General features: G+C 45.5%; 1 protein-coding gene across 1 annotated transcript in view; it reads left to right on the top strand.

The window, feature by feature from the left end:
- The window catches only part of TXNDC11 (thioredoxin domain containing 11), a 538,914-nt gene that overhangs the window by 476,724 nt on the left and 48,472 nt on the right, over positions 1 to 13,718 (top strand). The gene's annotated exons all lie outside the window — the stretch shown is intronic.

Below are 13,718 nucleotides of genomic sequence, written 5' to 3' on the forward strand. Positions count from 1 at the left end.
CATGCAATGAACAACTCCCCTGCCCCTGTGGCTTTACCCTCCCTGAACCTCAGAAGATTCTGGCCTTTCAATCAGCCCAAACCCATGAACCCAGGAACTTCTACTTATTTAATAAAAACTCCGCTCTAAAGGGTGGCCTTTTGAATGTGAGATCACTAGCAAAACATAAATACGAAATCTCACACCTCATTTCTGACCATGAACTGGACCTGCTGTGCCTAACCGAAACTTGGGCAGACACAGCTTCCGACCCAGATTTTGTGACAGCCACCCCGGCAGGGTACCAAGCCTTGAGGGTGGATAGACCTCTGAAACGAGGGGGGGGAGGGGGGGGGGAGGGGGGGGGGGGGGGTAGCCATTTTCCTAAAAGAACACTTCCCGGTCAGATTCTATCCGGCCTCCACACTGTACTGCGAAGCCCTAATATTTATGATTGAACTAAGTACCAAACAGACATTTAAGGGTATGCTCTTATACCGACCACCAGGTTACAGGAGCAATTTCACTTCTAATCTAGACTGCCTACTGGAACCTACCTTACAAAATGATGATTTCACCATTTAGGTGATTTTAATTTTTACCTCGAGGACAAAATAAATAGAGAGACAGCAGCCCTATTAGAAACCTTGGAAGCAGTACGTCTCACACAAAATATCCTGCCCACAACTCACGGGCCTCCTGAAACCACAGCCCCACTATACACCAAATGGTTGAACAACGCCTTCGATACCTGCGTCCCTTTAAAAAAGCTATTTAGCAACAGGCCCAACCCCTCAGCACCCTGGTTCTCCGACGATCTTCGGAAGGAAAAACAGCTCTGCCGAAAACTAGAAAGACGTTGGCGAGCCAAGCTCTGGCATTCCCTTCCTCTTAATCTCAGGAGCGCACCTACTCTCATCTCCTTCAGGAAGGGTGAAGACCTGGCTGTTTTCAGAACTAGACGCAAGTACATACCCCCACCGTCCACAGCGTCAAGACACCTCCGGGTATACCTGTGCTTTACAAATCCACATAACATAACATGTGCATGACACAGATGTTGGTTTGCATGCAAGGATAGTAGGTCATTAAGTACTTACAACGCCACCACAAAAAATTCTCTAGGACGTTAAGGGCGTTCTCTGGAGTCATTTTTCACCTGTATATCATTGATTTCAGGTGTATAAATCTAATTAATTTATTGGAAGCAAAACAAGAGTCATCCTCCTAGAATGCCAACATTGTTATCACACAAAAGTTCAGGACTGAAATGTGTCTAAACACATCAAGAGGGAGATGATCACCCTATTAGATAGTAGAAAATGCCGTAAAAAAAAGAAGGTGGAGCACCCTAATGGGAAACTTTCATTTTGCCTGGTGCCATCCAAATCTAGAACTGCAACCATGTGTTCATAATTACTTAGAATCAATGCTTGTGCTGTTTGGCATCGAGCTACTGTATCTACCTGCAAACAATGTTCAGCCATTACAAGAAATCTTCTATGAACCCGCAATCACACAAATTAGGGGGTATTACAGCAAAATATTAGCTATCATGTTTTAGATATTAATCAAACGCTTTGGCCGTACTTTGTTCTTTTTAAATGGTGGATGTGTATAGTAATAAGTCCCTATGAGGTCGCTTCAAAGCATTGATGGGCTGGTTTAAAAGGCAAAGAGGTGCGAGTGGTACGTCAGTCAGGGCTAGCTGGGTGGTGTGTGAGCAGCAGAATATCCCCACTTGTAATAAATATGATAAATTAAAGAACAAGCATTTACAATGCAATGGTTTCGCCTTTGGAAAAGTTAGAGCTATTGGCATTGTAAATGACAAAATTTGTATTTATGTGTTGGTTTTGAAAACCGATAAATAAATGGCATTGTCATTTACATTGCCATTAGCTTAATCTCTGCAGTCACTCTGCAGTCACTCTGCACTCCCTAGCACTCCCTAGTCACTCTGCACTCCCTAGCATTCTGCAGTCACTCTGCACTCCCTAGCAGTCACTCTGCAGTCACTATGCAGTCCCTAGCACTCCCTAGCACTCTGCAGTCACTCTGCACTCTCTAGCACTCCCTAGTCACTCTGCAATCCCTAGCACTCCCTAGTCACTCTGCACTCCCTAGCACTCTGCACTCCCTAGCACTCCCTAGTCACTCTGCACTCCCTAGCACTCTGCACTCCCTAGTCACTCTGCACTCCCTAGTCACTCTGCACTCCCTAGTCACTCTGCACTCCCTAATCACTCTGCACTCCCTAATCACTCTGCACTCCCTAGTCACTCTGCACTCCCTAGTCACTCTGCACTCCCTAGTCACTCTGCACTCACTACTCTGGACTCTGCACTCACCACTCTCTACTCCGCACTCTCTACTCTGCACACTCACTTTGCACTCTGCACTCACACTCTGCACTCACTAGTCTGCACAGTCACTACTCTGCACTCTGCACTCACTACTCTGCACTCTACACACTCACTCTGCACTCTGCACAAAGATCCGTTACAATTAAAATAAAATAAAACGATGTGTAAAAAATTATATGAAGTAATCTTCCTCGAGTTTTTCTAGCACCCGATTTTCTCCCTTCCTTCCCCCTTCTAGCTCCCCACCTCACCTTTTGCCCACACTTTTTCAGGTTATGCTGTGAATGGGTGCAAGTATTTATTTTACTTAATGCAGTTTTATATTGCGTAAACTTTTCTAGCACCCGATTCTCTCCCTTCCTTCCCCCTTCTAGCTCCCCACCTCACCTTCTGCCCACACTTTTTCAGATTATGCTGTGAATGGGGGATGGCGGGCAAAAAGAGATGGGGTGAAGGAGGGACGAGGGGGTCGTAGGGAGGGGCGCCAAGGACAGATGGTGGACGTGGTATACAAGGACGAGGGAGGGATTGAGTTATTGGGTGTAGGGATAGGGAGGGTCCTAGGAAGTGGGTGCGAAGGGAAGGGGCCGGAATGGAAGGGGGGAGACGAGAGAGGAGATGAAGAGACGAAACGTCAGGAGAGCTGAAGGAAGGGGGCCGGACAAGCTGGCTGCAGAGGGAAGAATGGCTGAGTGAAACCGGGTAGTGGAGAGAAGGAGGGACGAAGTGAAGGAGATGTGAGAAGGATAGGATGAGAGGGTTGGAAGGGAGCCTGGCTGAGGCTCGGCATGGGCTGGAGCTGAATAACAGACGGATGCAGCGGGGTCTGTGTGGAGTGATGGAGGGGTAGGTGAGCCGAAGGGTCATGAACTAATGGTGGGAAGAAGGGGCACCAGAGGAGAAGACGGACTAAGGAGAGACAGGCAGGGAGGAGGAAATAAAGGGGAGGTTGACTGAGAGATTGGGGTAACTGGAAGGCGTCTTGGGATGAAGGTTTGGCAAGTATAGAGCCGAGACAAGAGTGAAGGGATGGGTGAAAGGGGCTTAGGGGGGTCGTGGTAGATGACACTCGGGAGGGGTGGTGTTCGAGGTGATGTAGAAATGACCACACATCATTGATAGGCTGGTGCAGACGAAAGAGGCATATCTACGTGTGAGCAAAATGCAGACATAGAAAACCTGCCTGACATGTCATCATGGACATCCAAAAAAGCGGTGAGCAGGGTTGTACTATGCACACGAGTACACATTGTGATTATTTTGCCGTTTTATATAGCGCAAACTCGACCCGAAAGTATCAGTGCGCTGTACGCGAGCACCAGTTGCATTACGGACGGACACATTCATTTTTAGGCAGAGGTAGATAAAGGGATTTGTCCAGAAACACAGGATGTCGAGGCTGCCAAGACTCGAACGCGGATCCCCAGCTTCAGAGTCGGCCGTTCCAGCCCTTAAGTCACAAGAATGGCTGTGCTGCGTCTCATGTATCAAAGCCCCTGCTTTCCCGGAGTCACCAGTCAACCCAGCGGATTCACAGCTCCCCAGTTCCCCACTTCCATGCGTGAGTACGTCATCCACTCCACGTTCTTGCTTCTGCAATCTGGGATTTGAAGTTTTTTTTTCTTCTGTGGTAAAACGAGGACTACAAATCCAACAGTACAAAGACATAACAAGGGGCCGGAGACAAAGCGGGGGGGGGGGGCAGGAAGGCAAGAAAATTAAACAAGCCGTAGACGAGCCAAAGCCCCAAGCCGTAGACGACCCAAAGAAAATCTGAAATAAAATAAAACATCAGTTACAAGCATCCCGTGCAAAGCGAAACATTCACAACACGGGGGCAGCAACTAGACACACAAAGTCGAGAATCAAACAGTTAAAAATATAAACAAAATGCATCTTACCTGAACGCAAATAAAAACAACATCAATCCGGCTGAATGCACTCCTGAAAAGATGAAAAAACGACATGGGGAAAAAAAAACGCCCACCGCCTCACTGACGTGTTAAAAGGGGCTGGATGAGAAAAAATCTCAGGAACGCCCAAGAGTCGCCTCGCAGAATAACGGACGCCTCTGTTTTCCAATGGCTAGCCTCCATTTATGGAGCTAGCCAATGGAAACAGAGGCGGGACAAAGCCCACATACTGCAAAACAAAAGATTTTGCCTGCGCGAAACGCTGCTTGCGCAGCTTTCGACAGGCGAAACCTAAAAACGTCAAACTGTCTCTGTAACTCCTACAACAAGGGACCAACTTTCTTGTACTGGGAAAGGGATGTCCCCTTGTTCTCTTTGGAGAAAAACAAGCACTAGCAAAGCCAACAGGTCTGGCTTTGTGGCACAGTCCGCACTAAGCATCTATGTGTCAACAAAGAACGTGCACTCGCGCAGCACATGCAATCCAACATATTTAGATAATACAAACTGGCACCCGGACTGCCTGCTTACCTGCACCTCAAATAAGTGTTCAAGACAGATGTGTATGAGCTGTCTGTCGCATGTGCGAATTTGTGTCTTGCATTAAAAAGCAGAAATTACAAAATGGGCTCCAGAGCTTAAAAAATAAGGACTCATGGGTCAGCCTTGGCAAATCTATATTTATTATGTTGGAAAGGTAGAGACGGGAGAGTCGATGGGGGAAATCCAGTGACCAGTTACAAATGGTGCTGTTTGTTTCTAAACCGAGACCGAACTGCTATGAAGGAAAATCTGTGATTTTGTTTCTATCGTCCAAATGGTTATTGGAGGCTAGTGTTAGTTTGTGTTATTGACCAACTCAAATTTGTCTTATTTTTCCTTCTGGATTAATGGTGTAAGTATACAGAAACCAAGTGCTGCAACTGGATCATTGGATTGTGTTTGCAAATGCTCAACCAGAATTACACAAAGTACACACAAAGCCTTACATATGGTCATTTTGTGCCTGTAACATCATCCGCCAAAGCCACTGATTGGTGTAATCTATCTAGTACTGGTTCTTCCAGTTTAGGGTATGGTGTTATGTAACAAACCAAGGCATGAGTCTCTTAATTTGTATGGGCTTTATTTCAATGGAAATTATATATATTCACTGTGCATGGGCATAGGAACTATGGGCTACGGGGGGATTTATCCTCCCTCCAGATTTCTGAGATGGGAGGACTCAAGGGACAAGGGAAAGGGGTGGGGGGGTGGTAAGGGGACAAACGATCCTGAAGTTTAAAAAGAGACCAGATTCAGTCCCTGTTTAAACTTCATTCGTTTTTCAGTGCTGGACTCTAGTACTTCAGAGGTCATTCAAAAGCCTTTTAAAAGTAGTTTAGGCTTTTTTTAAAATTATTATTGCTTCTTGTGCCCCCTGTAGTATCGCTCTCTCTTCAACCCACTTGCAAAGGGTCAATTAAAGACATGGTGGAGACCGATAAGCAGGGATGAATGGATCCATTAGCTTATCACTCCCCATTGAAAAATACACTGCAGTAGTACCATGTTACACTTCACTTCTACAAAGGAGAGTTTATGCAAGTTTCCTTTAAAATACAAACACGACAGTTACATTGTATTATATCTGATAGAGACTTCTAGCCGCAGATTTCTTACCTTAGAATTTCCCCAGATGTCAGACTGGATCCATAAGATGTTTCGTGAGTAGTACCCCTGTGCGCCGGTAGGTGGCACCAGTCAGCTCTGCATGTGTCATCTGCGCTAGAAGTGACGTCCGCGGCAACTATCTAGGCACCACCTAGGCCCGCTGTCATTTCTTTTCTTTCCGTGCCAACGAGCGCTGATCCGGAGATGAACTACCCATCAGTCATTGTTTGACTGGATTTTTTGATGTTTTGTCGACTTCTTTTGAGGTGTTTTCGTTCTGGTGTGTTAGTATGTCATATAGGAATGCACATGGAGTGTCAGTCCTGGACATTTTCCAGGAGGCAACGTTGGCTTCTCTGCACATGTTCTCTAAGCACATCTTCCTGGACAGTCAGGTCAGTAGGTGTGGTCACTTTGCCTATTCGATCCTTCAAGGTTTTCTTGTGTGAAATTGGTCTGGAGACCCACATCCAGGGAGGTATTGCTTGGGTATCTATTCTAAGGTAAGTAATCTGCAGTTAGAAGTCTCTATCAGATGAACAAGCTACTTACCTTCTGTAACTCCTTAACTAGTAGAGACTCTATCTTGCTGCACATTCCTTACTGACCCACTCATCTTCCCTGCTCTGCAAATGGATTTCTAGGGACAAGGCTTTCTCCTTTCAGGTTCCTAGTTTTCCACACCACAGGTCCTGATTCTTCGTGGCTCCAATCTTCTGGCGTGGGAAGCCGTAAAAAAAAAAAAGACATCAGCACGCTGGGGTTGCGACTATATAGGCACCATGCACATCACTTCTGGCATGGACAACGTTGCCATACTTGGCTGAACAATTCTACATATAGTTGCGCAGTGGTAGTTCTCACGTAACAATTTCCAGATTTAGTCGGACAGCTGGGGGCAATTCTAAGATAAGGAATTTGCGGCTAAATAGTCTCTACCAGATAAGGTGTTCCCAAAGGTAAGTAACTTGATCCTTAGATTTTTCATCAGCCTCATGTTTCTCATAATAGTGATACACAAAACTTTCCAAAATAATCCAATGGAAAATATATGTTCGAGGCATATGGGCTGCAGATGGTACATTATGAATAGATCGCCATCTGGTGTTGGGCTCGGATGATTGCACTTTGTTTTTCTCTTGGAGAGTCTTTTGTAGCTTGGTGACTCCTCCTTTGGTTGGTAGTGCGCATGGGCATCGGCTCCATCCTTAGATTGTTTTTTTCCGCCATCGGGTTCGGATGAGGATTGAAGCGCTCCAGATCAACTTCGGAAAGAAGTAAATTTTCGGCACGTATTCCATTTCCAATTTGACGGTATTGTTATCGAACGCAATTTCATTTACATTCCGACGCGTTTCGACGACAACATCAACGAAAAGATTTGAGCTACGTCGACGAACAGGAGGCCTTTCTCGACATGGTCAAGCCCGGAGTCCATGGAAAGGACTCCATTTAAGAAATGTCCAGAGTGTGGTGCTAAGTTCCCACACATGGACCTACACTAGGTGTGCAACCTCTGCCTGTCTCCTGAACACGAATCCAGGGACTGCGAAGCCTGCGCAGCATTCTCCTCCAAGTCGACGATTAGAAACCGTCGAGCTAGAAGACACGAGGTTTCCAGAATGCAGTCGGAGGCGATCCCGGAGCTGTTCGAAGACCAGCACCTCGATGAAGAAGAAGATCATGAAGAACAGTCGGGGTCGGAAGGGGACGAGTCGGATGTCGAGGAACTCGACGTGCAACAAACCGTGAGTGACGACGTCCCCTTACCAAAAACCGACCCCGTGCGGTAACGACCCCGCCTTCGAGCCCGGTCAAACCGCAGAAAAAAGTTTCAGACGCCCCGCCTTCGGGCCTGGCAACGAAACTGAAACCGAAACTCTCGGCCTCCCACCATGTCGGATCCGAGATACGGTCGACATTGACTTCGACACCAAAGCTGCATACAAGAGAAAGCTCGGCATCGAAGCATTCCATGTCGAAACCGAAACATGCTTCTACGTCGAAAACTCACTCGACACTGAAAAAATCGGAATCGAGCAAATCTTCGGTGCCGAAAACACCGAACATTGACGATCGAAAGCAAAGACACCTTTCGGAACCAAAAGCTTCGGTACCGATACAGGAGCAACAGACAGATCCGAAACAAAAGATTTTGTTTATTGATCCACAAACTGGCAAAGTAGTGACAAAGAAGAGGAAGAATGAACAGCTAGAAGACAAACCTCTTCCTTCTAAAAAGAGAACAATGGGGACAAATATAACTCCTCCTACTTCTCCTCGACCTAGAGGCACACCCTCTTCTCCTATTCCTCACACTATGCCAAACATTCCTCCACCTTCTACACCAAGACCATCTACACCTCAGTCAGATGTAGACAGTGATACAGGGGAGGGAGAACCTCATGAGGATGATGACACTATCCCAGATGAGGATGATCCATGGGAAAATTATAATGCAGGGTCAGATGATGACAACGACCCAGAGTTCTATCCCTCAAAACCTTCACCACCTGATGATAACACAGGGTTTGTACAGCTCATTAATAGGGCAGCAAAATATCATAAGGTAGACCTACATACAGAACCTCAAGTAGAGGATTTCCTATTAGAGACACTACCTAATACACAAAGAACATCAGGTACTCTACCTATGCTGAAGGGTCTTCTCAGTCACACAACAGACATATTCAAAGACCCAGTAAGAGCTAGGGTGTTAAACCCAAAAATTGATAGAAAATATAGGGCAGCTCCAAAGGACCCAATATTTATCAAAGGACAGGTACCTCTATACTCGCTGGTAGTATCAAACGCTCGCAAAAGAGCGAACCCATTATCCACAGGAGAAGCCCCTCCACCGGATAAGGAGTCAAAATTAATAGATGCATCAGGCAAAAGAGTAGCATCACAAGCGGCAAATAGCTGGCGAATAGCCAATACACAAGCGCTACTTGCACGATATGACAGGGCACATTATGATGAGCTAGAAAAACTCATCACACATCTCCCTAAAGAACATCAGAAGAGGGCAGATCAGCTAATACAGGAAGGAAAGATTATAACTAACACTTCCATTAAGTGCGCCCTGGACGCGGCAGACACCGCAGCAAGATCCATCAACACCAGTATCATGTTAAGGAGACATGCATGGCTTAGAGTGTCAGGGTTCAAACAAGAGGTACAAACATCCTTATTGAACCAACCCTTTGATCAGAAAACACTTTTTGGCTCAAGCACAGATGAGACCTTAGAAAAGATGAAAAAGGATACAGAAACGGCTAAGTCAATGGGAGCATTACAACAGCCAACACAAAGGGGTTCCTTTCGTAGATCCACCTATAGATGAGGCTCAAAAAATACAGGAACAAATCAGCAATCCACCTCTTTTACACCTACGTCACCCAAAGGTAATTCGAGAGGTAGTTACAGAGGTAACAACAACAAGGGTAGAGGTCGCGGAAATAAAAACAACCGCAACTCCCCAACCCCAAAACAGTGACTTAATACAACTTCCCCCAGACCACATAACACCGGTCGGGGGACGTCTATCACAGTTCCTACCTGTCTGGGAAAACATCACATCAGACAAGTGGGTGAGACAAATTATCCAACATGGTTATTGCCTAGAACTCACAGCTACCCCACCAAACATCCCCCCCAAACAGCGTCCAATGAGTCAAGATCATCTGACAATGTTAAAAGAAGTACTATCACTGCTACAAAAGCATGCCATAGAGAAGGTTCCAAAACATCAACAAGGGACAGGAGTATACTCTCTATACTTCCTAATCCCCAAAAAAGACGGGTCTCTAAGACCAATCTTAGACCTCAGACCTCTCAATGCATACATAAATTCGGAACATTTCCACATGGTCACGCTCCAACAGGTACTTCCTTTACTGAAGAAAGGGGACTTTCTTTCTACACTGGATCTAAAAGACGCTTACTTTCATATCCCAATTCACAAAGCCCACAGGAAATACCTAAGGTTTGTAGTGGAAGGACAACATTATCAATTCAAAGTCTTTCCGTTCGGGGTCACAACGGCACCAAGAGTGTTCACAAAATTGTGGTAAATAAATATTTACCGTCTGAATTTCTATGAAGTAAAGTTCAATAAAATAACTCAGTCGAAAATAAGAGGCAAAATCCGTGATATCTGAGTTTCAAAATGGGTTTTATTCCATAAAATGGAATGGTTCGAACCAGGGTATCATGTTCCTTTCACCATAAAGGATCAGGAAGGGATAGAGCATACTTTATTGACAGAATACATAATTTATAGTAAAATGCATATAATGGTGATGGATACAGAAGGCGTAACAGCTGAGAGAAACGAGATAAGAACACATGTGCGTAACAGAAAGGCGTGCACGAGGGCGTACACAGAGGTGTGTGCTAGAAACGTCACATGAAAGTGTCACAAGTGGGTGGATACATAGTGGAATCTTGTAGTGTCAGCAGAAATCTGTAGCAAGGATGCGCGCGCAGCAGCATGACGTGTGACTGACGTGAGGCTGGAGGGTGCAGGGGACTTGACATTTAGCACTAGAGGAAAGAGACAGAAGTCTGGCATGTCAGATCGACTCGTTCCTAAATCATATCTGATATCTTGTGTTTGGGGAACTATATTATCTAGAAGGAAAAGGTCTCTCGGGCAGAGGCTACTCTATACTGACTAATAATGCGTGCATATGTGACTACGTGTCTGCGTGTAATGCGAGGGGCCATGGGCCTACCATGGCAACAGGAGCAATGAATTACTTGCATGGAGACAGAGAGGCCGGGCCCTTTGCTCTGCAGCCGGGGAAATGTTTATCTATTCTGCTAGACTGGAATGTGTTTTCGAGGAGCTGAGCTCGGCTATACTGATAACTTGAAGGCAAAATACTGTCTTTGGCAGGCAAGCAGGCCGAGCCGGGCACCGCTCGCCGCGCAGGGAGTAGGACAGAGGTCAGGGAGGCATCCCACGTTGCAGCTTTCAGGAGGCAGAGAACAGAAAGGGCTCGATGGCAGAAATCAGGGCCTAGCTCTGCAGGGCTAGGAAAAACGTGAAAGTGCACCATGAAAAGACGTTGGCAAGGCATACTTAGGAACTGAATTATCGATCCATTCATGGTGGATCTGAAAGAGGACATGTTAACGTTGGACGCAAATGTATTTGCGTCTTCATAGCAGGTCGAGGAGGGAAGTTACATGCACTTTAAGCTCGTACATGGAGAGGGTGGGGTTCACGTTAGGGGACATAATTGACCATAAACATTTATATTACCTCAAAATGCCTAGCTGTAGTGGAAGCACATCTAAGAAGACAACAAATACATGTCTTCCCTTACTTAGACGATTGGTTAATAAAGGCCAAGTCACAAGAAGAATGCCTTCACAACACACAGAAGACCATTCAATTGCTGCACCACCTAGGGTTTACAGTGAACTACAAAAAATCACACCTGCAACCAAACAAAATTCAACAATACCTGGGGGCTACTATGGACACAGAAAGAGCCATAGCATACCCCAACCCAATCAGGATACAGACAATGGTCAAGTTAATACAAAGATTTCAACCACAACACTCACTACCAGCACGAGTGTTTATGCAGCTGTTAGGCATGATGTCCTCCTGCATACTGCTAATACCACATGCCAGACTACAAATGCGTCCACTACAGGAGTGTCTAGCGACACAGTGGAATCAGGCTCAAGGTCAGATTGCAGATCTGGTGTTGGTAGACGACCGTACGCATCGCTCTCTGAAGTGGTGGAACACAACAAACATTTCCAAGGGACGGTCATTCCTAGAACCGATTCCACAAGTGATACTGACAGCGGACGCATCGCTCTCCGGATGGGGAGCGTATATGGACAAATACACATTGCAGGGGAAGTGGAGTGTGCAGCAAAAGAAACTGCACATAAACTACTTGGAACTATTAGCAGTATTTCTAGCACTAAAAGCTTTCCAAATGCAAATAACCAACAAGGCAGTCCTGATCAGAACAGACAACATGACTGCAATGTATTATATTCAAAAACAGGGGGGGACACACTCTCTCCAACTATCCAAACTAGCACAGGACATTTGGAGATGGGCCATTCCTCAAAAGATCTATCTGTTAGCAGAACACCTACCAGGAGTTCAAAATCAGATAGCAGACATCCTAAGCAGAGAGTCAGAACAAGTACATAAATGGGAACTGCACGACCAGATACTGCAACCATTCTTCCAAAGATGGGGGCAACCAGAGATAGATCTGTTTGCCAATCATCAGAACGCAAAATGCCAAAACTTCGCATCCAGGTACCCACACCACCGGTCCCAGGGCAATGCACTATAGATAAATTGGTCCAGGGCAATGCACTATGGATAAATTGGTCCAACAGATTTGCTTACGCTATTCCCCCTCTCCCACTAATTCCGTTAGTGGTTCGGAAACTGCAACAGCATTCAATGACAATGATACTAGTGGCACCCACGTGGGCAAGACAGCCGTGGTTCACCACGCTACTACAACATCAAAAGCTAAGATTATTACCCATGCACCTTACACAGAACCATGGAGAAATAATGCACCCAGATCCCAAACAATTGAACCTAGCGATCTGGCTCCTGAGGTCATAGAGTTTGGATATTTAGATTTACCACCAGAATGTATGGAAATCATTAAACAAGCAAGACGTCCTACCACCAGAGCATGCTATGCAGCAAAATGGAAGAGGTTTGCTGTACACTGTAATAGTAATCACATCAACCCTCTGGACGCATCCACTAAACAGATCATTTGCTATTTACTACACTTGCAGCAATGTAACTTAGCATATACCTCTATCAGGGTTCATCTCGCAGCTATAGCGGCGTACCTACAAAACAGGCAACATCTTTCCCTGTTTAAAGTGCCAGCAATTAAAGCTTTCATGGAGGGACTCAAAAGAGTCATTCCACCAAGACGGCCACCTTCCCCAGTCTGGAATCTCAACATAGTACTTACCAGACTAATGGGAACCTATTGAACCTATGCATAGGTGTGAAATACAATTCCTCACATGGAAGGTGGCCTTCCTCATAGCTATCACGTCACTCAGAAGAGTAAGTGAGTTACAAGCTTTTACGATTCAAGAACCATTCATGCAGTTACACCAAAACAAAGTGGTTCTTAGAACAAACCCAAAATTCTTACCAAAAGTAATTTCTGAATTCCACATCAATCAGTCAGTGGAACTACCGGTCTTCTTTCCAAAACCACAGACGGTAGCGGAAAGGGCCCTACATACATTGGATGTCAGAAGGGCAATATTGTATTATATAGAAAGAAAACAAACTTTCAGAAAGACAAAACAGCTATTTGTTGCGTTTTCTCCTACACATAAGGGCAATCCCATCTCTAAAGCGGGCATTGCCAGATGGAATGTAAAATGTATTCAAATATGCTACTTAAAAGCAAAGAGGACATTACCTGTTCCTCCTAGAGCTCACTCTACACGTAAACTAGGAGCATCTATGGCATTTTTGGGAAACATTCCACTAGATGACATATGACATATGCAAAGCAGCTACCTGGGTTACACCACACACCTTCACAAAGCACTATTGTGTAGATGTGCACACAACACAGCAAGCTAGAGTGGGACAAGCTGTATTAAAGACTTTATTTCAGACAGTTGCAACAGACACGGGCGACCACCGCTAGGGAGAGAACTGCTGTATAGTCTATTCATAATGTACCACCTGCAGCCCATATGCCTCGAACGGAATATGCTACTTACCAGTATGCATCTGTTCTTGGCATAGAGGGCTGCAGAGTGGTAC

Source organism: Lissotriton vulgaris, chromosome 10 (assembly GCF_964263255.1).
Source record: "Lissotriton vulgaris chromosome 10, aLisVul1.2, whole genome shotgun sequence".
NCBI classification, from domain to species: Eukaryota; Metazoa; Chordata; class Amphibia; order Caudata; family Salamandridae; genus Lissotriton; species Lissotriton vulgaris.